The following is a 26,822-nucleotide window of genomic DNA, read 5'->3' on the forward strand; positions in this document are numbered from 1 at the left end:
AGAAAGAAAGAAAGAAAGAAAGAAAGAAAGAAAGAAAGAAAGAAAGAAAGAAAGAAAGAAAGAAAGAGAAAGAAAGAAAGAAAAAGAGAGAAAGAAAGGTCTAACAGAACTAGTGTCTCTACAAGTGTTAATGTAACATTTTATTTCTCAGTTTTCAGAGAGAATGTACTGTGTGTGTTTCCAAGGAATTGGAGTTTTAGAGCTATTTTTTTGTGACTATTCTAGGCCTATACAAGTTATTATGCAAGCTAATGGGGAAAAGGCTACACATCATGCAACTTTGTAGTCTTTACTACAATGAGTTATTAAATTCATCAGCAATTTCGAATGTGTGACATGTAAGCACCCTAAACCTTTCTCTATTATTTCTCTTTCTGCACCTTTAAAAATTCTCTTTCTCTCTTTCTCTGTCTCTATTTCTTTGTCTCTCTCTCTCTCTCAGCTGAGTGGTCATCCAGGCAAGTAATGGGGTCTTGCCTCTCAACCCAACAACAATAGTCTCTGATATTGTGGTATCTCACCTCCACCCCAAATTCCGAAATCATGTTGAAGCCCTAACCTCTGTATCTTAGAATGTGAATGTATTCAGAGATAGTCTTTAACAAGGTAATTAGTTAAAATGGCATCACTAAGTTGATTCTAATCTAATATGACTAGTATTCTTATAATGAGAGAAAATCATGACACAGACACATAAACAGAAAAGACCATGTGAGGACACAAGGAGAGAACAGCCATCTAGAAGTGAAAAAGAGGCTGCAGAAGAAACCAACCCAGCTGACACCTTTATCGCAGGTTCCTAGCCTCCAGAATTGTGAGAAAATCAATTTCTGTTGTTAAAGTCATCATTCTGAGGTACTTCATTATGGAAGCACAGAGAAAACTAATAGTCTCCGTATTACTCACATCATTTTTTTTTTCTCCTATTTTAAGGGAATGTATAAATGTGTGTTTTCACTAACGTTCTTTAGTTTCAAGCAACTAAACTTGTTCTGCTCAATTAAACAAAAATTTTCCAGGCCAGGTGCAGTGGTTCATGCCTGTAATCCCAGCACTTTGGGAGGCCGAGGCGGGTCAATCACTTGAGGTCAGAAGTTTGAGACCAGCTTGGCCAACATGTTGAAACTCTATCTCTATTAAAAATAGAATAATTAGCCAGGCGTGGTGGCTGGCACCTGTAATTCCAGCTACTCAGGAGATTGAAGCAAGAGAATCACTTGAACCTTGATGGTGGAGGTTGTAGTGAGTCACAGCACTCCAGTCTAGGCAACAGAGTAAGACTCCGTCTCAATAAATAAATAAATAAACAAACAAACTATTTTCTGGAGGATATGAAATAACTCCACACATCAAAGAAAACGTTACAGAACCAGGCATCAAACAGGACAGGAACCAATGAAGCTATTTGGATGTGAGAAGCCAAGACTAAAGGAGACTCATAACTACTTTCAGCTTTTGTGTGCATTCTAGGGAAAGGATATTATCTGTCCTGGTTTGCATGAAGTATCTATCCTCTGAGAGAAGTACAAGGAATTTGATTGACAGTTCCACCTAGATTCTATCTAATGAGAAATGTATGGTCCCCCAAATAAAATCAGAGTTGTACGAGAAGAAAAGAAAATGGAAGATAGGGCAAAATAGCAGATTTGTGCTACACTTTGGGTTTATATACTTTATACTGACATTAACAACTTTAGGTCACATCATGTGGGTTATATCAAAATACGATATTACTTGTAATAAAAACAATATATACATATATAGGTTAAATGGATTCAAAATAACTTTTGATTATCATGGCTTCAAGTTTTCTATGAGCCAAACTGAACGTTTTTGGAATAAGTACAAGAAAAAATAAACATTTCATAAAAATATTTCAACACAGTCTATTTATCCTAGATATCTTAAGGTATTTAAAAAACTTTAAACAGCCATTTTCATTACTTTACATTATTCTTAAGAATAAAATAATACAAGACCAAAATATTTGAAGATTATCTGTGAAAAGGAAATATAACAAGCCTTATAGTTTGTTTTTTTTTTTTTTCAAATTTCCTACTGGAAATTATTATGGTGATAGTATCATCTATTTTAACACATTCAACTACTTCCCATGGCCCAGAAAAAAAAAACATAACATACATATTTTCCCAAAGGCACTCTAAGTTGAAGTAGTCTTCCTTTCAACATCTGTTATTTGGTTTATTTTCTGCTTTGACCTAAGAAGCAGTCACGAGACTGTAAACTGATTTGCAATGCAGTTGCTGGGTGCCATTTTGAAATGACTGGAGTGCCAATGCTTAGCTGCCATCCAGTGGAGCCTGATTTTTCTAATTCAATTAACTGTAACGTGGTACATTAAAAGATATGAAGGTAAAATAATCTGAGTGATACCAAGATAAAGTATCTATTTTTTCCAAGGAGCTTAAAATTCAACAAGAAGACAGGCATATTAATGAAATATAACAATATTACATGAGAAACAATCCAATGGGTTCTGGATGTTCATTTTTTTATGGGAACATAAAGAGAACAAAGTTCTTTGAGGGAAATTTGAGAACTTTAAAAAAAATTTGGACTAAGGCTTAGTCAGCACCGTATGAATTCAAATCAATTTTGTATATGTAATTAAAGTTAAAAGTGATTATTTACACTGAGTTTTTAAAATTTCTTATTGCTCAAAAATGTTTGAATAATTAATTAGATTTTCATTTTATATAGGACATTAAAAACATTAAACAACTGTAATGGCAAGTGCTGTGTGTAACATTAGACTTAGGGTTTCAGCAAATTAAAACACAGGACATCCAGTTAAATTTGACTTTTAGATAAGTGATTAATAATAAATGTAGTGTAACTATGTCCCACATAATATTTGGTACATACTAATACTAAAAGGTAGTATTAATTTTTTATTTGAAATGCAATTTTCACGGAATTCTCTAGTATATCTGGAATTTGATGCAGAATAAAAAGATAGAGAGTAGCCTTGGGATGTGAAGAGAAAATAAAAGCTGTAAGGAAATAACAACTAGTGTGTGTGTGTGCTGGGGTGGTGTGGGGGAATTACCAGAGGTAAGTTTTTCATGAGAGTAGTACTATTTAGTATCTACAGATGTTTAAAAGAAAATTTGTTAATATCTATAAGTAAAATGGGGTATTTAATACCACACATTATATAAATGCTCTCTTTATGACAAACTTCAGGGAGAGTAAAGTTCGCTGATTGCTTAGTCTTAGAAATATTGGAGTGTCTTATGTAGACTAGAATTTCTGGTTGGACTAATTCAAGAGTAATTACGACCTTGAGAATCATATCTCTAACTCGCACTAGGACAAGACTGATGATCAAGTCTTGAAAGTTTTCCTGGTAGAATTAGAAATGCTTATGGCCTTGTCATTCTGTCAGAGCAAACATGGTCTTGTGCATTATATCTTAATTTAAACCAGTTTTACACTGATATCTTTAGTAATAAGGTAAATGAAAAGACTAAAAATAACTTTTCTATGATACTTTATTTAATTTAGTGTCATTGTTTTGGATATACACCATAAATTATAACTTAACAATAAAACAACTTCAGATTAACTCAAAACTAAATTGTATGTGAACTATGTGAGTAAAAGGGCAGCAGGCAAATTTTTGCATGTATTTCACCCAGTCCTCAACTGGGAACTCTTTAAAATAGGAAAGACTGAAAACCCTTGTTTCCATATACCAAGGTATCTGCTCAGGGAGGCCTGTAATTGTATGTTCTTTTTAGGTGAAGTAGTTTCCGTCTACTCTCTAAGGCTTAAACCTCATTAATAGCACAGAATAATTTAAAGATAACTTTTAGTTTACTTTGAAAAATGCTGCATAAATTGACACTATGCAAATGATGGAAGAAAAAGATCTCCTTTGTTATCACTTTTATGCATTTCTAAATACCTAAAATATCTTATATATACTATTTTTAATCAATGCAACAGTCACTAAAATGACATACCTCCAAATTCCTTTCTGAAAAGTTTTTTGGGAAACAGTTTTATCACAATCATAATTTAAAGCAGTACCTATTTTATTTTCTACCATGACTTTTTGGAAGAGAAAGTGGGAGTAGGCAAAGTGAAATTATATCACCAAATAACTTACATAGTATCACGGTGTTTTTTTTTTTAACTAGAAAGAAACTCAAAAACCATTTTTCTATTCATTCATTCAAAAAGATATACTGAGTACGCTCTTAGTCAGCTCAGGGTGCTTTAAGAAAATACCACAGACTGGGTGGCCTAAACAACAGACACTTATTTCCCACAGTTCTAGCGGCTGTGCAGTTTTGGATCAAGGTGTTGACAAATTTGTTTTATGGTGAGGGGCCTCTTCCTGCCTTACAGATAGTCTATCATCTTGCTGACTGCTCAAAGGAGTTATTGCTGATCATTTGTAGAACAAGTTCTCTGGTCTCTCCAAGTCCCATCCTGGGAATCTCACCTTCAAGACCTCATCTAAACCCAACTACCTTCCAAAGTTCCCACCCCTTGTCACTTAGGAGAGCCTAGAAGCAAGAGTGCACCAGTAGGAAAGAGCATGTCTAACATTCATATCGTGGTTTAAAATGCTGATATTCAAGGAAAGGAAGCAGAGCTCCTTACATTCTAAGACTAAGACAGGAAATATAGAAGATGAGGCTGAAACATCTTGTAGTGCCAGAAAGTAAGAAAGTACCTAAAAAAAAAAAAAAAAAAAAAAAAAATTATGGGAGTGTATCAAAATACATGGGAGCCAATAAAATAAATATAATATTGTATTATAACGCAAAGTATAATAAATACCTGTGAGTCTATACAAATATAAATAAATAATTGAATAAATAAACAAATGAGAGTATAGATAAATTTTCTGTGTAGAAAAATCCCAATGATTTTTGTACATACTATGCTCTGAAGGAGGTGGAACATCACTCCCTTAATTTGGGCTATACATAGGAACTTATTTCCAAAGACTACAAAACAGAAGTGAGAAAAAAAGAGTAATTTTGCAGTGGGGAAACTTGAAAGACACTGCTTCACCCAGCTGATCAAGACCAGCATCAGCAGTGATAAGTCATGTTAATAGTATAAACCGTTCATGTGATGTGATAAGAATAGCTCATTACCTGTGCTCTCCCTCCTCCAAATCCACAACTCTCCTCCAATCTTGTGAAAAACATTAGACAAATATCATTCAAGAAACATTCTACAGAATATTTTACCAGTATTACTCAAAATTGTCAAAATTATCAAAAACAAGGAAACACTCTGAGACACTTCATGGCCAAGAAGTGTTTAAGGCAACACAAGGACTAAATGTAATTTGACATATTGGCTGGGTTCAAGGACTGAAAAAGGACATTAGGTAAGTAGTAGGTGAAATAAATTTTAGTTAATAATATTTGAATATTATTTTAATTATAACAAATATTACAATGAATACATATTGATTATTACTTTAATAATAGGGAAAACTGGGTGTGGTGTGTTGGAAAACTCTCCTATCTTTAAAATTTTTCTATAAATCTAAAAGTATTCTAAAAATAATAGTTTTTTAAAAAAAGAAGTTCTGTCTTTGTAAAGGCTATATATCTGTGGGAAGATAAGCATTGATAAAAATAAAATATATGGTATAAGACATGGTGATAAATACTATGAGGAAAAATAAAAGAGTCAAAAGGAATAGAAAATGTTGGCCAGAGTAGAGGTAAAGGGTTTGCCTCATAACTTACTCAATACATGGATAGAACCAGGGTTTAAAGGATGATCATAATATGCCAGGCTTCTAGTGTTGATTGATATATACAATAAAAGAAAAAGAATCAGATTAGTCTTGGGAGATTTCAGGGTGTCTTAGTCCATTTGTGCTGCTATAACAAAATACCATAGATGGACTTGATGGCTTATAAACAACAGAAATTCATTATTCACAGTTCTGGAGGTAGGGAATTTCAAGATTAAGGTGCCAATAGATATGATGTCTGGTGATGGCCCACTTTCTGGGTCATACATGGCTGTCTTTCACTCTGTCCTTCATGACGGAAGAGAAAAATTATTTCTCTAGCCTCTTTTATAAGGTCATTAATTCCCTTGATAAAGCCATCACTCTCATGAACTAATCACTTTCCAAAGATTCCACCTCCTAATACCATCACCTTGGGAGCTAGGATTTCAACATATGAATTTTGACGGAACTCAAGCATTCAGAGCATAATACAGATAACATTAGCTATACCATAGAAGGAGAAGGAGAAGTGGAAGCCTTACCAAGGACAAGCAGAACCATCTGGGATCTGCTTCATTCCTGTGGATGCTATGTGGAGCTTTGGGACTTGCTCTTGGTATGTGGAAAAGATGGAGAAGATCAGTGCAACTTCTTCTTTTTATAGATAAGAAATCTCAGAGCAAGAACTCAAAATAATTGTCTCATGTTCCCATACCAACCTATTTACAAATTTTGGATCAGCACCAAGTTTCTAGATCCCTAAACTGAAACAGTTTCTTCTAGACCAAATTGCTTCCTTTTATTGATGATGTCTAAATGCACCAGAGGTAACTCTCAGTTGAGAATAGACAGATAAAAACAATTTCTAAAATAAATATGTTTGCTTTCTACATAGATGACTAATAAAATCATACTGTGGTTTGTGTATTTTTTTTTCATTTCTGTTTTGATTATTTATTACTGAGAACATTTTTTTTTGCAAAGTGCTGTATACACATATAACCTTAAATTGTGGGTTTCCACTGTGGACTAACACAGTTTAGCTTTTACTTTTCAGATGGCTCAGATTACACTTAAATTTGTTCACTGGAACTTAAGTTTCTCTGTATACATTAGATTCTGCCATTCTTATATTATTGTAACTTAGATATAAATAAACTAAAAAGTGAGTAAAAGTTGGTTGATTAAAATGTTAAATGAAAATCAGTTATTTGTAACATAGCTGAGATTTAAGAAAAAAAAAATTAAAATCCTATTCTGTAGTTGAAATTGGGTTAGATTTACAGCTGGTACTTCTTTGATCTCCAACACAATAATAAAATCCATGGTAAGCATTGAGTTCATGTCTATTGTATGAATAAATTGATTTTACATAACATGTCCTTATTCTAAAGATTATTATGTTCAAAATGAACCAATACATCTTGTAAGTTCCAGAATTCTTTGAGCAAGATTAGTTCCCAAGTGAAAAGAAGAGATGAATATGTATATATACCATGTCTATAAGTATTTCTAGTTTGAAATTAGTAAAGGAGAATAAAATAAAAAAGAGAAGGGAGGGGTGGAGCAAGATGGCCGACAGCTCCAGTCTCCAACTCCCAGCGCGAGCGACACAGAAGACCGGTGATTTCTGCATTTTCAATGGAGGTACTGGGGTCATCTCACTGGGGAGTGCCGGACAATCGGTGCTGGTCAGCTGCTGCAGCCCAACCAGTGAGAGCTGAAGCAGGGCAAGGCATCGCCTCACCTGGGAAGCACAAGGGGGAAGGGAATCCCTTTTCCTAGCCAGGGGAACTGAGACACACAACACCTGGAAAATCGGGTAACTCCCACCCCAATACTGCACTGTAAGCAAACGGGCACACCAGGAGAATATACCCCACACCTGGCCGGGAGGGTCCCATGCCCACGGAGCCTCCCTCCTTGCTAACACAGCAGTCTGCGGCGATCTAACCGCAAGGCAGCAGCGAGGCTAGGGGAGGGGCGCCCGCCATTGCTGAGGCTTAAGTAGGTAAACAAAGCCGCTGGGAAGCTCCAACTGGGTGGAGCTAACAGCAGCTCAAGGAAACCTGCCTGTCTCTGTAGACTCCACCTCTGGGGACAGGGCATAGCTAATAAAACAACAGCGGAAGCAGCAGAGTCCTTTGCAGACACGAACGACTCTGTCTGACAGCTTTGAAGAGAGCAGTGGATCTCCCAACATGGAGGTTGAGATCTGAGAACGGACAGACTGCCTGCTCAAGTGGGTCACTGACCCCTGAGTAGCCTAACTGGGAGACATCCCCCACTAGGGGCAGTCTGACACCCCACACCTGGCAGGGTGGAGTACACCCCTGAGAGGAAGCATCCAAAGTAAGAATCAGACAGGTACACTCGCTGTTCAGCAATATTCTATCTTCTGCAACCTCTGCTGCTGATACCCAGGCAAACAGGGTCTGGAGTGGACCTCAAGTAATCTCCAACAGACCTACAGCTGAGAGTCCTGACTATTAGAAGGAAAACTATCGAACAGGAAGAACACCTATACCAAAACCCCATTAGTATGTCACCATCATCAAAGACCAGAAGCAGATAAAACCACAAAGATAGGGAAGAAGCAGGGCAGAAAAGCGGGAAATTCAAAAAATAAGAGCGTATCTCCCCCTGCAAAGGAGCGCAGCTCATCGCCAGCAACGGATCAAAGCTGGTCAGAGAATGACTTTGATGAGATGAGAGAAGAAGGCTTCAGTCCATCAAACTTCTCAGAGCTAAAGGAGGAATTACGTACCCAGCGCAAAGAAACTAAAAGTCTTGAAAAAAGAGTGGAAGAATTGATAGCTAGAATAATTAATGCAGAGAAGGTCGTAAATGAAATGACAGAGATGAAAACCATGACATGAGAAATACATGACAAATCCACAAGCTTCAGTAACCGACTCGATCAACTGGAAGAAAGAGTATCAGCGATTGAGGATCAAATGAATGAAATGAATTGAGAAGAGAAACCAAAGCAAAAAAGAAGAAAAAGAAATGAACAAAGCCTGCAAGAAGTATGGGATTATGTAAAAAGACCAAATCTATGTCTGATTGGGGTGCCTGAAAGTGAGGGGGAGAATGGAAACAAGTTGGAAAACACTCTTCAGAATATCATCCAGGAGAAATTTCCCAACCTAGTAGGGCAGGCCAACATTCAAATTCAGGAAATACAGAGAATGCCACAAAGATACTCCTCGAGAAGAGCAACTCCAAGACACATAATTGCCAGATTCACCAAAGTTGAAATGAAGGAAAAAATCTTAAGGGCAGCCAGAGAGAAAGGTCGGGTTACCCACAAAGGGAAGCCCATCAGATTAACAGCAGACCTCTCAGCAGAAACTCTACAAGCCAGAAGAGAGTGGGGGCCAATATTCAACATTCTTAAAGAAAAGAATTTTAAACCCAGAATTTCACATCCAGCCAAACTAAGTTTCATAAGTGAAGGAGAAATAAAATCCTTTACAGATAAGCAAATGCTTAGAGATTTTGTCACCACCAGGCCTGCCTTACAAGAGACCCCGAAGGAAGCCCTAAACATGGAAAGGAACAACTGGTACCAGCCATTGCAATAACATGCCAAAATGTAAAGACCATCGAGGCTAGGAAGAAACTGCATCAAATAACAAACAAAATAACCAGTTAATATCATAATGGCAGGATCAAGTTCACACATAACAATATTAACCTTAAATGTAAATGGACTAAATGCTCCAATTAAAAGACACAGACTGGCAAACTGGATAAAGAGTCAAGACCCATCAGTCTGCTGTCTTCAGGAGACCCATCTCACATGCAGAGACATACATAGGCTCAAAATAAAGGGATGGAGGAAGATCTACCAAGCAAATGGAGAACAAAAAAAAGCAGGGGTTGCAATCCTAGTCTCTGATAAAACAGACTTTAAACCATCAAAGATCAAAAGAGACAAAGAAGGCCATTACATAATGGTAAAGGGATCAATCAAACAGGAAGAGCTAACTATCCTAAATATATATGCACCCAATACAGGAGCACCCAGATTCATAAAGCAAGTCCTTAGAGACTTACAAAGAGACTTAGACTCCCATACAATAATAATGGGAGACTTCAACACTCCACTGTCAACATTCGACAGATCAATGAGACAGAACGTTAACAAGGATATCCAGGAATTGAACTCATCTCTGCACCAAGCGGACCTAATAGACATCTATAGAACTCTCCACCCCAAGTCAACAGAATATACATTCTTCTCAGCACCACATCACACTTATTCCAAAATTGACCACATAATTGGAAGTAAAGCACTCCTCAGCAAATGTAAAAGAACAGAAATTATAACAAACTGTCTCTCAGACCACAGTGCAATCAAACTAGAACTCAGGACTAAGAAACTCAATCAAAACCACTCAACTACATGGAAACTGAACAACCTGCTCCTGAATGACTACTGGGTACATAATGAAATGAAGGCAGAAATAAAGATGTTCTTTGAAACCAATGAGAACAAAGATACAACATACCAGAATCTCTGGGACACATTTAAAGCAGTGTGTAGAGGGAAATTTATAGCACTAAATGCCCACAAGAGAAAGCTGGAAAGATCTAAAATTGACACTCTAACATCACAATTAAAAGAACTAGAGAAGCAAGAGCAAACACATTCAAAAGCTAGCAGAAGGCAAGAAATAACTAAGATCAGAGCAGAACTGAAGGAGATAGAGACACAAAAAACCCTCCAAAAAATCAATGAATCCAGGAGTTGGTTTTTGGAAAAGATCAACAAAATTGACAGACCGCTAGCAAGACTAATAAAGAAGAAAAGAGAGAAGAATCAAATAGACGCAATTAAAAATGATAAAGGGGATATCACCACCGACCCCACAGAAATACAAACTACCATCAGAGAATACTATAAACACCTCTATGCAAATCAACTAGAAAATCTAGAAGAAATGGATAATTTCCTGGACACTTACACTCTTCCAAGACTAAACCAGGGAGAAGTTGAATTCCTGAATAGACCAATAGCAGGCTCTGAAATTGAGGCAATAATTAATAGCCTACCAACCAAAAAAAGTCCAGGACCAGATGGATTCACAGCTGAATTCTACCAGAGGTACAAGGAGGAGCTGGTACCATTCCTTCTGAAACTATTCCAATCAATAGAAAAAGAGGGAATCCTCCCTAACTCATTTTATGAGGCCAACATCATCCTGATACCAAAGCCTGGCAGAGACACAACAAAAAAAGAGAATTTTAAACCAATATCCCCGATGAACATCGATGCAAAAATCCTCAATAAAATACTGGCAAAACGGATTCAGCAGCACATCCAAAAGCTTATCCACCATGATCGAGTGGGCTTCATCCCTGGGATGCAAGGGTGGTTCAGCATTCGCAAATCAATAAACGTAATCCAGCGTATACACAGAACCAAAGACAAGAACCACATGATTATCTCAATAGATGCAGAAAAGGCTTTTGACAAAATTCAACAGCCCTTCATGCTAAAAATGCTCAATAAATTCGGTATTGATGGAACGTACCTCAAAATAATTAGAGCTATTTATGACAAACCCACAGCCAATATCATACTGAATGGGCAAAAACTGGAAAAATTCCCTTTGAAAACTGGCACAAGACAGGGATGCCCTCTCTCACCACTCCTATTCAACATAGTGTTGGAAGTTCTGGCTAGGGCAATCAGGCAAGAGAAAGAAATCAAGGGTATCCAGTTAGGAAAAGAAGAAGTCAAATTGTCCCTGTTTGCAGATGACATGATTGTATATTTAGAAAACCCCATTGTCTCAGCCCAAAATCTCCTTAAGCTGATAAGCAACTTCAGCAAAGTCTCAGGATACAAAACTAATGTGCAAAAATCACAAGCATTCTTATACACCAGTAACAGACAAACAGAGAGCCAAATCAGGAATGAATTTCCATTCACAATTGCTTCAGAGAGAATAAAATACCTAGAATCCAACTTACAAGGGATGTAAAGGACCTCTTCAAGGAGAACTACAAACCACTGCTCAGTGAAATAAAAGAGGACACTAACAAATGGAAGAACATACCATGCTCATGGATAGGAAGAATCAATATCGTGAAAATGGCCATACTGCCCAAAGTTATTTATAGATTCAATGCCATCCCCATCAAGCTACCAATGAGTTTCTTCACAGAATTGGAAAAAAAGGCGTTAAAGTTCATATGGAACCAAAAAAGAGCCCGCATTGCCAAGACAATCCTATGTCAAAGGACAAAGCTGGAGGCATCATGCTACCTGACTTCAAACTATACTACAAGGCTACAGTAACCAAAACAGCATGGTACTGGTACCAAAACAGAGATATAGACCAATGGAACAGAACAGAGTCCTCAGAAATAATACCACACATCTACAGCCATCTGATCTTTGACAAACCTGAGAGAAACAAGAAATGGGGAAAGGATTCCCTATTTAATCAATGGTGCTGGGAAAATTGGCTAGCCATAAGTAGAAAGCTGAAACTGGATCCTTTCCTTACTCCTTATACGAAGATTAATTCAAGATGGATTAGAGACTTAAAGGTTAGACCTATTACCATAAAAACCCTAGAAGAAAACCTAGGTGGTACCATTCAGGACATAGGCATGGGCAAGGACTTCATGTCTAAAACACCAAAAGCAACGGCAGCAAAAGCCAAAATTGACAAATGGGATATGATTAAACTAAAGAGCTTCTGCACAGCAAAAGAAACTACCATCAGAGTGAACAGGAAACCTACAGAATGGTAGAAAATTTTTGCAATCTACTCATCTGACAAAGGGCTAATATCCAGAATCTACAAAGAACTCAAACAAATTTACAAGAAAAAAACAAACAACCCCTTCAAACAGTGGGCAAAGTATATGAACAGACATTTCTCAAAAGAAGACATTCATACAGCCAACAGACACATGAAAAAATGCTCATCATCACTGGCCATCAGAGAAATGCAACTCAAAACCACAATGAGATACCATCTCACACCAGTTAGAATGGCAATCATTAAAAAATCAGGGAACAACAGGTGCTGGAGAGGATGTGGGGAAATAGGAACACTTTTACACTGTTGGTAGGATTGTAAACTAGCTCAACCATTATGCAAAACAGTGTGGTGATTCCTCAAGGACCTGGAACTAGAAATACCATATGACCCAGCCATCCCACTACTGGGTATATACCCAAAGGATTATAAATCATGCTGCTATAAAGACACATGCACATGTATGTTTATTGCGGCACTATTCACAATAGCAAAGACTTGGAATCAACCCAAATGTCCATCAGTGACAGACTGGATTAAGAAAATGTGGCACATATACACCATGGAATATTATGCAGCCATAAAAAAGGATGAGTTTGCGTCCTTTGTAGAGACATGGATACAGCTGGAAACCATCATTCTTAGCAAACTATCACAAGAACAGAAAACCAAACACCGCATGTTCTCACTCATAGGTGGGAACTGAACAATGAGTTCACTTGGATTCGGGAAGGGGAACATCACACATCGGGGCCTATCGTGGAGGGGGGGAGAGAGGAGGGATTGCATTGGGAGTTATACCTGATATAAATGACGAATTGATGGGTGCTGACGAGTTGATGGGTGCAGCACACCAACATGGCACAAGTATACATATGTAACAAACCTGCACGTCATGCACATGTACCCTAGAACTTAAAGTATAATAATAAAAATAATAATAATAGTAATAAAAGAGAAAAACTTCAATGGTAAGAAGCCAAAATAAATAGAGGAAAATGAAATGGGGACAGTTGAAATATTAAATGTTTTGTTTAGATAAGGATAAAAGATGATAAACATTTACATCGCTTTTCTGGTTTTGAAAGTGCTGCACAGTGAAATTCTCTTAATACTTTATTGTGAACAATTCTGCAATCTTTTGCTTATGATATTCTGAACATCATTTTCCATTGAATAGAATACTAGGGATAATAGGTATAGAGAAAGATTCATGGAGTAGTTTAGAACACAGAAAAGGATGTCAGGAAATTTGCACTGTATGAGTTAGGCATATATGAGTTTTGTTAGCCATGCTATATTCACTTTTAATCTTGTCTTTGACTTTTCTCTAAAGGTAGACTGCCAAAAGATCAACTTTTTTGTCAGATTTGCAATCTTTCTCGTTTTCTGTGACTCAGGTTTTACTGAATATTAATAGCAAATAAGATATTTTTAGAAATCTATTTTTTGCTTTATTCAAGTGTACCTCATACATTTATTCTTATAATTCAGGAAGGAGAAAAATAAATCTTTTATTCATTATGCAAAGTCACAAGGCATAAATTAATACCATCGTTGGCAATATCAGCATTCTAAAGATTTCAAATATCCCGAAGAAAAATATTGAACATCTTTCTCCATCACTCCCCCAGCACCTGACCACATGCACACAAATGAATGTTAAACCTACAAACACATATAATATTAGATAGAAGAAATTTCACTTGACAGAAATCCATATCAACAATGGACGAGCTTTCAGATGATGACAAGCTCAGTAAATATCAACAGTGTGAAATGACTCCTAAGACTCCTAATAAAAGATTAGGAAGAATAAACAGAGCAAGGGAGAGGATTATCCCACTGTGCTTTCTACTGAGAAATCTGCCTCTGGGACGCGGTGTCTAATTCTCTTAAGAGCTCTTTAAAAAACATAATGTTCAACCAAATTCCTGAGAAAACTGGAGATATCCTAATGAAGAATAAAATCTTTTCTAGAAAAGGGATATTTAACGGCTGAGTACTCTCCTCAAATCAATGATGTGTGTATGAGAAATACAATTATGTATTATAAAACAAAATATGGGAGATAATAAATTTGGATAAACTAAGAACTTTATCTTATTTTGTTAGTCTTAGGATGGTGTAGTGCACCGTACAAATTAGGGAGATCCTTCACTTAAAGCAGACTCATTGTTACAAATGTTTTAGAGATGGTTTTTACACCAAACAACCCCATATCAACCAGAGACCTCAAGGCTCTTTCTTGGCCTCCTCCTAATGATTGTTTCTATTATCCATGCTCTGATGAATGTATTCCTGAATGACCTAATTCCTTTGCAATAGTAAAACATTCAATTTATGAGCTCCTGATGTTTTATCTTGTTTTGGTAGATCAATTGGCTGGCTAAAACTGGCACCTAATTCATAGAAAAGACACAATACATGGATGCCAGGACTAGATTCTAAAACCAATGGTAGTGCTAATACACTCAACAAAGAAAATAGAATTTAGATACTAATTACAGGCAGAGGTCATGATATATCTATTCACTTCCTGCAAATTGTCTAAGCCAGCAATTGAAAGAAAAAATTATTTTGCCCAGGTTTCTTAATAAAAGTATGCTGCTGGTCAAATGATCTTTTATTTCATTTAAAACACTACCTCCAATTGCTGTATCCAGCCATTACGAATATTAAATGTTGCTGTACATGTAATTTTTCCCAAAGCTTCTAATTTTCACTATTTCATTACTGTCCATATTAAGTGCCTTATTGTACCTAACAGCAAAGTACAAGGATGACACTGATCAGAGCATTACTTTACAGGCAGAAACAAGGAAGGAAGTGACTATAACATTAGACACAGAATACATTTGGGAACAGAGGGTCATTTCATATTTCTAAGAAATGCTATTACTTCTGAATTTCTTAATGCAAGTGAAAATTCTTTTGAAAGTTGTTGCTACACTGGAAAAAAAAAAAAAAGAGGCACTAAAATAAACCTGCATGTTACTCAGGAAACTTATACTTTCCTATGGAAACATAGATGTCTCTTCATCTGCACTGTTTTACACAGCCACACAACCACAGCATCCCTGTATATGTATTTATAAACCATGTCATAAAAGTATCCCACAAAAATACAATTAAAATAAGTAATTAATTAAATTAAAACCAAAGCAATAGAGATGTGAAAGTGGGAACTGAAAAGAAAAATATCTTCAGGGAAAATGTGGGGAGAAACAGCTCTACAAATGGAAATCTGGAAATTACTTCCTTTGGGAAAACAACTTAGCACCTTTTGCAAAGTACAAATAATTCTCCAACTTTTTAATCATACGAATTCTCTCTTTTAGCTGACAAATGGAAGTGAGGAACACTATTTCCAGTTTCTAACCAAGACAGGGTGAATTTAATGAGTCTCATTCCTATGTTAGTGTGATTCTTTTTTCCTCTGAGATAAATTGAAACTGTAGGTGTTAAGAGATCATCAGATCTGCCTTGTAGGGAAGTAGGCACAAGCCTGAGCTATGCAATAAACAGTTACCATATTGAATTAATTCTTAGGAAATAAAAAAGACCCTTCAAATAGAGACGACCACCACACATGATGGCCATATCATGCATACACTATTCGCATGAAAAATGATATTCACAACGTAAGGGAAAGGAAAGGTCTTTCTTCTTACTGCATTGGAGGAAAGTCTGAAATTTCTATCTTTGCATGTATCGGGAAATAAATGTTCAGCAGTTTGCTCTTTAACTCCTGTTAATATAAGAATTAAATGGTATGTTAGAAAAAATATAGCCCAAATAGTCTGTGGCTTCTGCAATGAAGAGGTGGAGTGTATTTCCCCACTATTTCAATTCAGGCTGGTCTTGTTATTTGCTTTGACCATTAGTAGTTGGAAAAATGGCATTGCGTAGGTTCTAGAGCCTAGGCCTGAAGATACCTTGCAGCTTTCACTCTCACCCTCATGACTTACTGCTCTGAGGCCACTATACAAAGTTGGTCTAGAATACTGGAGGTTGAGAATCATGTAGAGGAGAAAAGTTACCCTTATTTTCAGCTAGCATTAATGCCAGACAAGTCATCGATACCATCTTGGGTTTTCCAACCCACCCAACTCTCCAGTTTATGTAGACTCATGTATGAGCTCAGGCAAAATCAGCAGAGAAATCACTAACATAACAACTATAAAATAATGTAAAGTAATACAGTGTTGTTTTAAGCAACAACATTGTTATGTAGCAATAGGTAACTGAAACGTAAAATTTATTAGATTACATTAGAGGTCGTCTATCAGTATTCTCTGAGAGTGGTATATTAGACAATTTTAATAATATCAATAATAATTTCTTCCTTTTTAGTAAATGTGTAGTATATTACAAGCACAAGGCTAGATAGTGTGTTGTTTCCTGAGCATACTCAGAATGCACAGGCTTGCTGATGCTAAGAAACTAATGACAATAAGAACCACTCTTTTCATTTATTTGCTTTTATTTTATAAATTATCAATAATTTTGTAAGTAAAATTATTTATTGTATAAATTATTATAGTGGAGCTGAGTATTTTTTGTTGTGCAATTCTACTCATTTTAATACATTGACAGAGTAATGCAACAACCACCACAGGACACAGCTTTGTTACCCCTAAAAGTTCTTTGTGCTATTCGTTTAACAACCCCATTCCTATTTCCTGGAAATTACTGATCTGTTTTCAATCCCTGTAAATTTGGGTTTTCAAGAATATTATGTAAATGGAATCATGCAGTAAGCAATCTTGAAACTGATTTATTTTATATTCTGCGTACTAACTTTAAATGGCTTCTGAGTTTCTATGTGTATCAATAGTCTGTTAATTGTTGAGTAACATTACATTGTATGTATGGACCACAATTTCTTTATCCTTTCACTTGTTTGTGACATTAGGGTTATTCCAATTTTTGGTGAGTATGAAATAACAGCTATAAACATTTGTGTGTAAGATGTTAAGTGACCATGAGTTTTTATTTCTCTATGGTAAATACTCAAGAGTGAGATTGCTAAATTATATGGTCTTTACTTAACTTTGTAAGTAACTTACAAATTATTTTCCAAATTAATTGTGCCATTTTACATTCATACCAGCAATGTATGAGAATTTGCATTGCTCCGCATCCTTGTCAGGATTTGGTACAGTCAATATTATTTTTATACAATGTCCCTCTTTTTAAATGATTTTCAATATTTTCAGAGCAGTTTTAGGTTCACAGAAATAATGAGCAGAAAGTAAAAAGGATTTCCAAATACTCCCCACCCCACGCATGCATAGCTTCCCACCTTATCAATATTCCTCACCAGAATGGTACATTTGCTACAATTAATAAACCTACATTGACACATCATTATCACCCAAAGCCCACAGTTTACATTAGTGTTCAATCTAAGTGCTGTACATTGTATGGGTTTGAACAAATATATGATAATATGTATCTATCATATTAGTATCATATACAGTCATCCCTCAGCATCCACAGAGGATTGGTTCCCGCACTCTGGCATATACCAAAACCTGCACACATTTAAGTCCCATAGCCAACAATGTGGAATCCACATATCTGAAAAATCAGCCCTCTGTATAAGCAGGTTGCCTATCCTATGAATACACTTTTTATTCACCTTTGATTTCTGAAATTTATGTGTACATGTTGACCTGAACAGTTCAAGTATCAACTCTAGTTTCACTACTCTAAAAATCCACTGTACTGTGCCTATTCTCTTTTCCCTCCCCCTAAACCCCTGGTTACCCCGATCTATTTACTCTCTCCATAGAATCGTCTTTTCCAGAATATCATATAGTTGGAATCATACAGTATGTTTCTTTTACATATTGACTTTTTTTTCACTTAGTAATATGGATTTACGTTTTCTCCATGTCACTCTATGTCTCTTCATGTCTTGACAGCTTATTTCTTTTTACCACTGAACGATATTTCATTGCCTGGATGTATCACACTTTATCCACATATATAATGATATCATGGTTGATTCTAAGTTTTGGCAATTAGGAGTAGAGCTACCATAAACATCTGAGTGCAGGTTCAACTCCCATTTGTGAGTGAGAACGTGCAGTGTTTGGTTTTCCGTTCTTGTGTTATTTTGCTGAAGATAATGGCTTCCAGCTTCATCCATGTGCCTGCAAAGGACATGATCTCATTCCTTTTTGTTACTGCATAGTATTCCATGATGTATATGTGCCACATTTTCTTTATACAGTCTATCATTGATGGCATTTGGGTTGGTTCCATGTCTTTGGTATTGTGAATAGGGCTGCAATAAACATATGCATGCACGTATCATTATAAAAGAGTGATCTATATACCTTTGGGTGTATACCCAGTAACAGGATTGCTGGGTCAAATGATATTTCTCATTCTAGATCCTTGAGGAATCTCCACACTGTCTTACAAAATGGTTGAACTAATTTACATTCCCACCAACAATATAAAAGTGTTCCCATTTCTCCACAGCCTTGCCAGCATCTGTTGTTTCTTGACTTTTTAATAATTGCCATTCTGACTGGCATGAGATGGTATCTCAATGTGGTTTGGATTTGCATTTCTCTAATAATCAGTGATGTTGAGCTTTTCTTCATGTTTTTTGGCCAAATAAATATCTTCTTTTGAGAAGTGTCTGTAAATATCCTTTGCCCACTTTTTGAGGGAGTTGTTTGTTTACTGTAAATTTGTTTAAGTTCCTTATAAATACTGGATATTAGACCTTTGTCAGATAGGTAGATTTCAAAAATTTCTCTTATTCTGTAGGTTGCCTGTTTGCTCTGATGATAGTTTATTTTGCTGTGCAGAAGCTCTTTAGTTTAATTAGATCCCACTTGTCAATTTTAACTTTTGTTACAATTGTTTTTGGCGATTTCATCAGAAAATCTTTGCCCATGCTTATGTCTTGAATAGTATTGCCTAGGTTTCCTTCAAAGGTTTTTGTGGTTTTGGGTTTTACATTTAAGTATTTAATCCATCTTGAGTTAATTTTATGTAATTTTTTACATTTAAATATTTAATCCATCTTGAGTTAATTTTGTATATGGTATAAATGAGGGGTCCAGTTTAAGTTTTCTGCATACAGTTAGTCAGTTAAATCCTTTCCCCATTTCTTGTTTTTGTCAGGTTTGTCAAAGATCAGATAGCGTGTATGTGTGTGATGTTATTTCTGAGGGCTATATTCTGTTCCATTGGTCTATATGTCTGTTTTGGTACCAATACCACGCTGTTCTGATTACTGTTCACTTGTAGTACAGTTTGAAGTCAGGTAGTGTGATGCCTCCAGCTTTGTTCTTTATGTTTAGGATTGTCTTGGCTATGTGGGCCCTGTTTTAGTTCCATATGAATTTTAAAGTAGATTTTTCTAATTATGTGAAGAATGTCAATGGTAATTTGATGGGAATAGCACTGAATCTATAAATTACTTTCGGCAGTATAGCCATTTTCCCAATATAGATTCTTTCTATCCAAGAGGATGGAACGTTTTTCCATTTTTGTGTGTGTCCTCTCTTATTTCTGAAGGAATGGTACCAGCTTCTCTTTTACCTCTGTTAGAATTCGGCTGTGAATCCATCTGGTCCTGGACTTTTTTTGGTTGGTAGGCTATTTATTACTGCCTTAATTTCAGAACTAGTGATTGGTCTATTCAGGGATTTGTCTTCTTCCTGGTTTAGTCTTGGGAGGGTGTATGTGTCCAGGAATTTTGCCATTTCTTCTAGATTTTCTAGTTTGTTTGATAGAGGTGTTCATATTATTCTCTGATGGTAGTTTGTATTTCTGTGGGGTCAGTGGTGATATCCTCTTTATCATTTTTTATTATGTCTATTTGATTCTTCTCTCTTTTCTTCTTCATTATTCTAGCTAGCAGTCTATCTATTTTATTAATTTTTTCAAAAAACCAGCTCCTGGATTTTGATTATTTGAAGGGTTTATTGTGTATGTATCTCCAGTTTTGCTCTGATCTTAGTTATTTCTTGTCTTCTGCTAGCTTTTGGATTTGTTTGCTCTTGCTTCTCTAATTGTTTTAATTGTGATGTTAGGGTGTCAAATTGAGATCTTTCTAGCTTTTGATGTGGGCATTTAGTGCTATAAATTTCCCTCTTATCATTGCTTTAGCTGCAGCCCAGAGATTCTGGTACACTGTGTCTTTGTTCACATTGGTTTCAAAGAAGTTCTTGATTTCTGCCTTAATTTCATTATTTACCCAGGAGTCACTCAGGAGCAGGTTGTTCAATATCCATGTAGTTGTGTGGTTTTCAGTGAGTTTCTTAATCTTGAGTTCTAATTTGATCGCACCATGTTCTAAGAGAGTCTTCATTATGATTTCAGTTCTTTTACATTTGCTAAGGAGTATTTTATTTCCAATTATGTGGTCAATTTTAGAGTGAGTGTTATGTGGCACTGAGAAGAATGCATATTCTGTTGTTTTGAGGTGGAGAGTTCTGTAAATATCTATTAAGTCCACTTGATCCAAGAGTTGAGTTCAAATCCTGAATATCCTTGTTAACCTTCTGTCTCACTGATCTGTTTAATAGTGACAGTGGGGTGTTAAAATCCCTTACTGTTGTTGCGTGGGATTCTAAGTCTTTTTGTAGGTCTCCAAAGACTTGTTTTGTAAATCTCAGAGGTCCTGCATTGAGTGCATATATATTTAGGATAGTTAGCTCTTCTTGTTGAATTGATTCCTTTATCATTATGTAATGCCCTTCTTTGTCTTTTTTGATCTTTGTTGGCTTAAAGTCTGTTTTGTCAGAGTCTAGGCAACCACTCCTTTTTTTTTTCTTTCCATTTGCTTGGTAAATTTTTCTCCATCCCTTTATTTTGAGCCTAGTTGTGTCATTGCACATGAAATGGGTCTCTTGAATTGAGCACACAGCACACAGATGGATCTTGACTCTTTGTCCAATTTGCCAGCCTATGTCTTTTAATTTGGGCACTTACTCCATTTAAATTTAAGGTTAATATTGTTATGTGTGAATTTGATCCTGTTATCATGATGTTAGCTGGCTATTTTGCACACTAGTTGATGCCATTTCATCATAGTTTCATTGGTCTTTATATTTTGCAGTGGTTGGTACCAGTTTTTCCTTTCCATATTTAGTGCTTCCTTGAGGAGCTTTTGCAAGGCAGGCCTGGTGGTGACAAATTCCCTCAGCATCTGCTTGTCTGAAAAGGATTTAATTTCTCCTTCATGTATGAAGCTTACTTTGGCTGGATATGAAACTCCAGGTTGAAAATTCTTTTTTTAAAGAATGTTGAATATTGGTCCACACTCTCTTCTGGCTTGCAGAGTTTCTGCTGAGAGATCCACTGTTAGTCTGTTGGACTTCCCTTTATAGGTGACCTGGCCCCTCTCCCTGGCTGCCCTTAACATTGTGATCCTTCATTTCGACCTTGGAGATTGTGATTGTGTGTCTTGGGGTTGATCTTCTTGTGGAGTATCTTAGTGGTGTTTGGTATTTCCTGAAATTGAATGTTGGATTATCTTGCTAGGTTGGGGAATTTTTCTGTATAATATCCTGGAGTGTGTTTTCCAACTTGATTCCATTCTTCCCATCTTTTTCAATTACTCCAATCCATCATAGGTTCAGTCTTTTTACAGAGTCCTGTATTTCTAGGAGGTTTTGCTCCTTCCTTTTCATTCTGTTTTCTCTAATCTTGTCTGCCTGCCTTATTTCAACAAGATAGATTTCCATCTCTGATATTGTTTCTTCTGCTTGATGAATTTGGCTGTTTATACTGGTATGTGCTTCACAAAGTTCTTGTGCTGAGCTTTTCAGCTCCATCATGTAATTTATGTTCTGCTCTAAACTGGTTATTCTAGTTAGAAGCTCCTCTAACCTTTTAAGATTCTTAGCTTGTTTGTATTGGATTAGAACATGCTCCTTTAGCTCAGTGAAGTTTGTTATTACCCACCTTCTGAAGCCTACTTATGTCAATTCATTCATCTTATGCTCTGTCCAGTTCTGTACCCTTGCTGGAGAGGTGCTGCAATCATTTGGAGAAGAGGCACTCTGGCCTTTTGGGTTTTCAGTGTTTTTCCACTGGATCTTTCTCATCTTCATAAGTTTATCTAGTTTTGATCTTTGAGGCTGCTGACCCTTGGATGAGGTTTTTGTGGGAACTTTTTTTGTTGATACTGTTTTTGTTGCTTTCCGTTTGTTTGTTTTTCTTTCAATAATCAGGTCTCTCTTCTGTAAGGCTGCTACAGTTTGCTTGGGGTTCACTTTGGCCCTATTCATCTGGTTCGCTCCTGCACCTGGAGATATCACTTGAGGAGCCTGAAGAACAGCAAAGATGGGTGCCTGCTCCTTTCTCTAGGATCTCTGACCTTGAGGGACACCAATCTGATGCCAGTAGGAAAGCTCCTGTATAGGATGTCTGATAATCCCTGTTGGGGGGATCTCACCCAGTTGTGTGGCATGGAAAGCAGGAACCATTTAACGAGGCCCTTTGGCTGTCCCTTGGTGGAGGGGGTGTGCTTCTCTGGGGGGAAACCCACTTGTCTGGGCTGTCCGGGTTCCTTGGCTGGGGATGGGGGCTTCCCTGCCCCATGTGGTTCTCAGGTGAGCCGCCGCACTGTACTGCTCTTCCTTCCTCTCTGTGATCCCACCAGCTGCCTAATCAGTCCTAATGACAGAATCTGAACACCTCAGTTGCTGGTACAGGATTTGCACACTGTTTTGGATCTTTTCCATGGGAGCCTCCTCCACTTGCCATTGTTCTAGTCAGTCATCTTGTCCCCCCAAGGCAACTTTTCATATGCTTATTTGCCTTCTGTACCTTTTATTTGGTTAGTTGTCTGTTAATGTCTTTGGACCATTGATAAATTTTGCTTGTTTTCTTATTGTTGAGTTTTAAGAATATTACACATATTTTGGGAAACAGTCCTTTTTCATATATGTCTTCTGCAAATATTTCTTTTCAGTCTATGGCTTGTCTTTTCATTCTCTTGGCAGTGTCTTTTGCAAAGGAGAAACTTCTAGTCTTAATGAAGTTCTGCCTATCAATTCTTTCTTTCATGGAGTGTGCTTTTGGTGTCATACCAAAAAAATCATTGCTGTGTCCAAGGTCATCTAGATTTTCACCTATGTTATCTTCTATGAGTCTTATCCTTTTGCATTTTACATTTAGTGCTGTTATCCATTTTGAATTAATTTCTGTAAATGACGTAAGGTTGTGTTTAGATTTATTTATTTATTGCAAGTGGGTGTCCAGTTATTGTACCATCATTTGCTAAAAAGCATGTCAGGAAAGATCTATACCAACAATTTTATTATTATTATTATTATTATTTTGAGACAGAATCTCGCTCTGTTGCCCGAGCTGGAGTGCAGTGGCCAGATCTCAGCTCACTGCAAGCTCCGCCTCCCGGGTTTATGCCATTCTCCTGCCTCAGCCTCAGAGTAGTGGGACTACAGGCGCCCGCCACCTCGCTTGGCTAGTTTTTTTTTTTTTTTGTATTTTTTAGTAGAGACGGGGTTTCACCGTGTTAGCCAGGATGGTCTCAATCTCCTGACCTCGTGATCCGCCCGTCTCGGCCTCCCAAAGTGCTGGGATTACAGGCTTGAGCCACCGTGCCCGGCCCAACAATTTTATTATTAAGGATACAAATCAAGATCAGCCAAATAAAGAGAAACATAGGGTGACATCTTGAAGTCTCACCAGCATAGAGTTTCTATATTCTAATCCCATGGTATTAAAGGCACATCAATGTGTTCCCCCACCAGGAATCTCCACTGAGCTTCAATGTCCGGAGTTTTTACTGAGGTTTTGTTACAGAGGCTTGATTAAATCATCAGCAATCTGGTTGAACTCAATGTTTAAAACTTTCCCCTCCCAGAATTCAGGTTGGCTCATGGGCTCAACCCTTTAACCACATGGTTGTCTTTGTGGCATTAAGGGTTTGATCTTAGAACTATCCAGGAACCTACCATGATTCTCCTCATTAGTCTAAATTATCAGGTATTATGCAAAGGAGCTCATGCATGACAAAGATACTCCTGTTACTCAGAAAATTATAATACCAGGAATTCAAACTAAAAAAAAAAAACAAAAAGAAAAAAAAACAGAAAAATACAACAACAATCTTAAATTTTGTTAGTTGATATAACCACCAAACATATTGTACAAATCCCAAGAGAAGAAAAATAAAGTAATATATTTACCCAGATATTTACCATTTTTGTTTCTTTTTCTTTATGTCTGATTTTTCTTGTTCTATTTCACTTGTGTTTAAGTCTGTCTTTTAATGATGTTTTATAGCAGTTTCATTGGAAAAAAGTTATACTGGATTTTATTCTCCTGTGGCATCTTTATTTTTACTTTTAATTGTAGAAGATACTTTTTTCTAGATGTAGAATTCTGGATTTATAGTTTCTGCCAACACTTTAAAAAGGCTATGCCATTTCCTTCTGAACTCTATGGTTGCTGAAGAGAAATCTGCCCTTCAAATTACTGTTCTCCTATATATAATATGTCTGTTCTCTCTGTCTCTCCTCAAGTATTGCTTTTCATCTTTGGTTATATGTTAACCTATTTTGAATTCTCTGTGTTTCTTTGAATCTGTAGGCTTATGTCTCTCACTGCTGGAGGGAAAGTTGTTTAATGTTATTTTCAGTACCACACATTTTTCTCTATTTATCTGGAACTTTGATAACACACATTTTAGATTTCTTTATTGTCAAGTCAGTCTTTAATTTTTGTTTTTAATTTTAATTTTTTTGTCTATTGCCCAGAAAATAATTTAATAACATTGAGTAATTGCTATCACTCTAGCTTCAAGTCCAGTGAATCTTTCGATTGTGGTCTTTGTCTTACTCAGAGCTGGGGTCTGACTCACTGGCAACAAATATTGATGGAATAGAGTTCATGTGACAGACCCTATGCTAAGTAATGTATATAGATTATCTCTTTTTCTCTGATTATAGGCTACTGAGCTTGGTTCAGTGTACAGATGAAGAAATTGATTATTTGAAAGGCTAAGTCACTTGCTTAGGGTCACACTGCTACCAAGAGGTTTCTGTGCTCAAAGACTTCAGGCCTATTAAGTTGTAGAGCATGAAGCACTTTCCTGGAATAGCTTGAGCTGGGGGCAATCACCCAAACTGAAAATGAGATTGTGGATATAGAGAAATTTCTGTGAAAGCTCTGAGCAGCAAAACCTGAAGCAAATTACGTTAAGTAATGCTGAAGACCAATTTGTGTCTTTCATTATTTTATTTGGCTCTGGTCCTGCTGCCAAAGTCTTTCCAAGGTCAGAACTAAGTTTTCCTTGCAGTGTGAAAATGTGCTTGAAAGCTTCTTAAACCTCTAAGAGTCTAAGAGCAAAAAACCTTCAACAGATTTTGAAAATAGGGGGAAAAAATGTGATGAAAAACAGTAAACAGAGTTCCCTGATAACCCTCTGACTTTATCCAGTGGCAACTTAGGTTTTTTGGAGTAGCTACAGATTTGAGCTTGAATAAATGCTATTAGCATTTTAGTAGACAAGAATTTTATTTTAGGACACATACAATGTTTAAAAGTCGATATAAGTTTTTTATTGAATTAATAAAAGCTTATCATCTGAAATTATATTAAATTATCTAAGATTCCCTCAAAGTTTTATTATGTGAGTGCCTAAGGCAGGCCCCTAAAATTACTGGTTAGCATAAATAAAAAGATAGTTACAAAGTGAATAAACTTTAAGATAATCTGATCTTGATTCAGAACCTGAAACCTGTCATTATTTGACCTCATGAAATATAAAACTTGGTATAGAATTCTGTGATGTTATTTATTCAGTGTAGGTTTTTTTTTTCTTTTTAAGGAAAAATTGAAAGTATTGCCCACAAAAATATATAAAACAACATAAAAAATAAAGCAAAGGGGAAAAAAATGCTGCAGATTCAGCAGCTGTGTGGTAGGAATTTGTTAAAAAGAAATAAGTTTACAACCTAGTTCTAACCCATTCTACTAGACTGTACAATTATATATAGTATTTTTGGAGTCCACTTGTTTGCTCTATTTAATTGGCTAGCTAAACTATGTTACTGAAAGTAAGATGTAGTCTGTGATAGAGACCATGGGCACACATCAAAAATGAATCATCTCAGGCTGTTTAGAAATAGCTAATCTCCCATATTAAAGCTTCCCAAAGCAAGCTGTTTTGGCATGGGGGCTGGTGAGGGAGTGGTGTAATGGAAAGATCATCATAACTCATAAATCATAAATCAACATCCATGCTAAGTCAGGGATGACTGAATCACTTAAATTGCACTCAGCTTTTTTAT

Source organism: Piliocolobus tephrosceles, chromosome 4, assembly GCF_002776525.5.
Source record: "Piliocolobus tephrosceles isolate RC106 chromosome 4, ASM277652v3, whole genome shotgun sequence".
NCBI lineage: Eukaryota > Metazoa > Chordata > Mammalia > Primates > Cercopithecidae > Piliocolobus > Piliocolobus tephrosceles.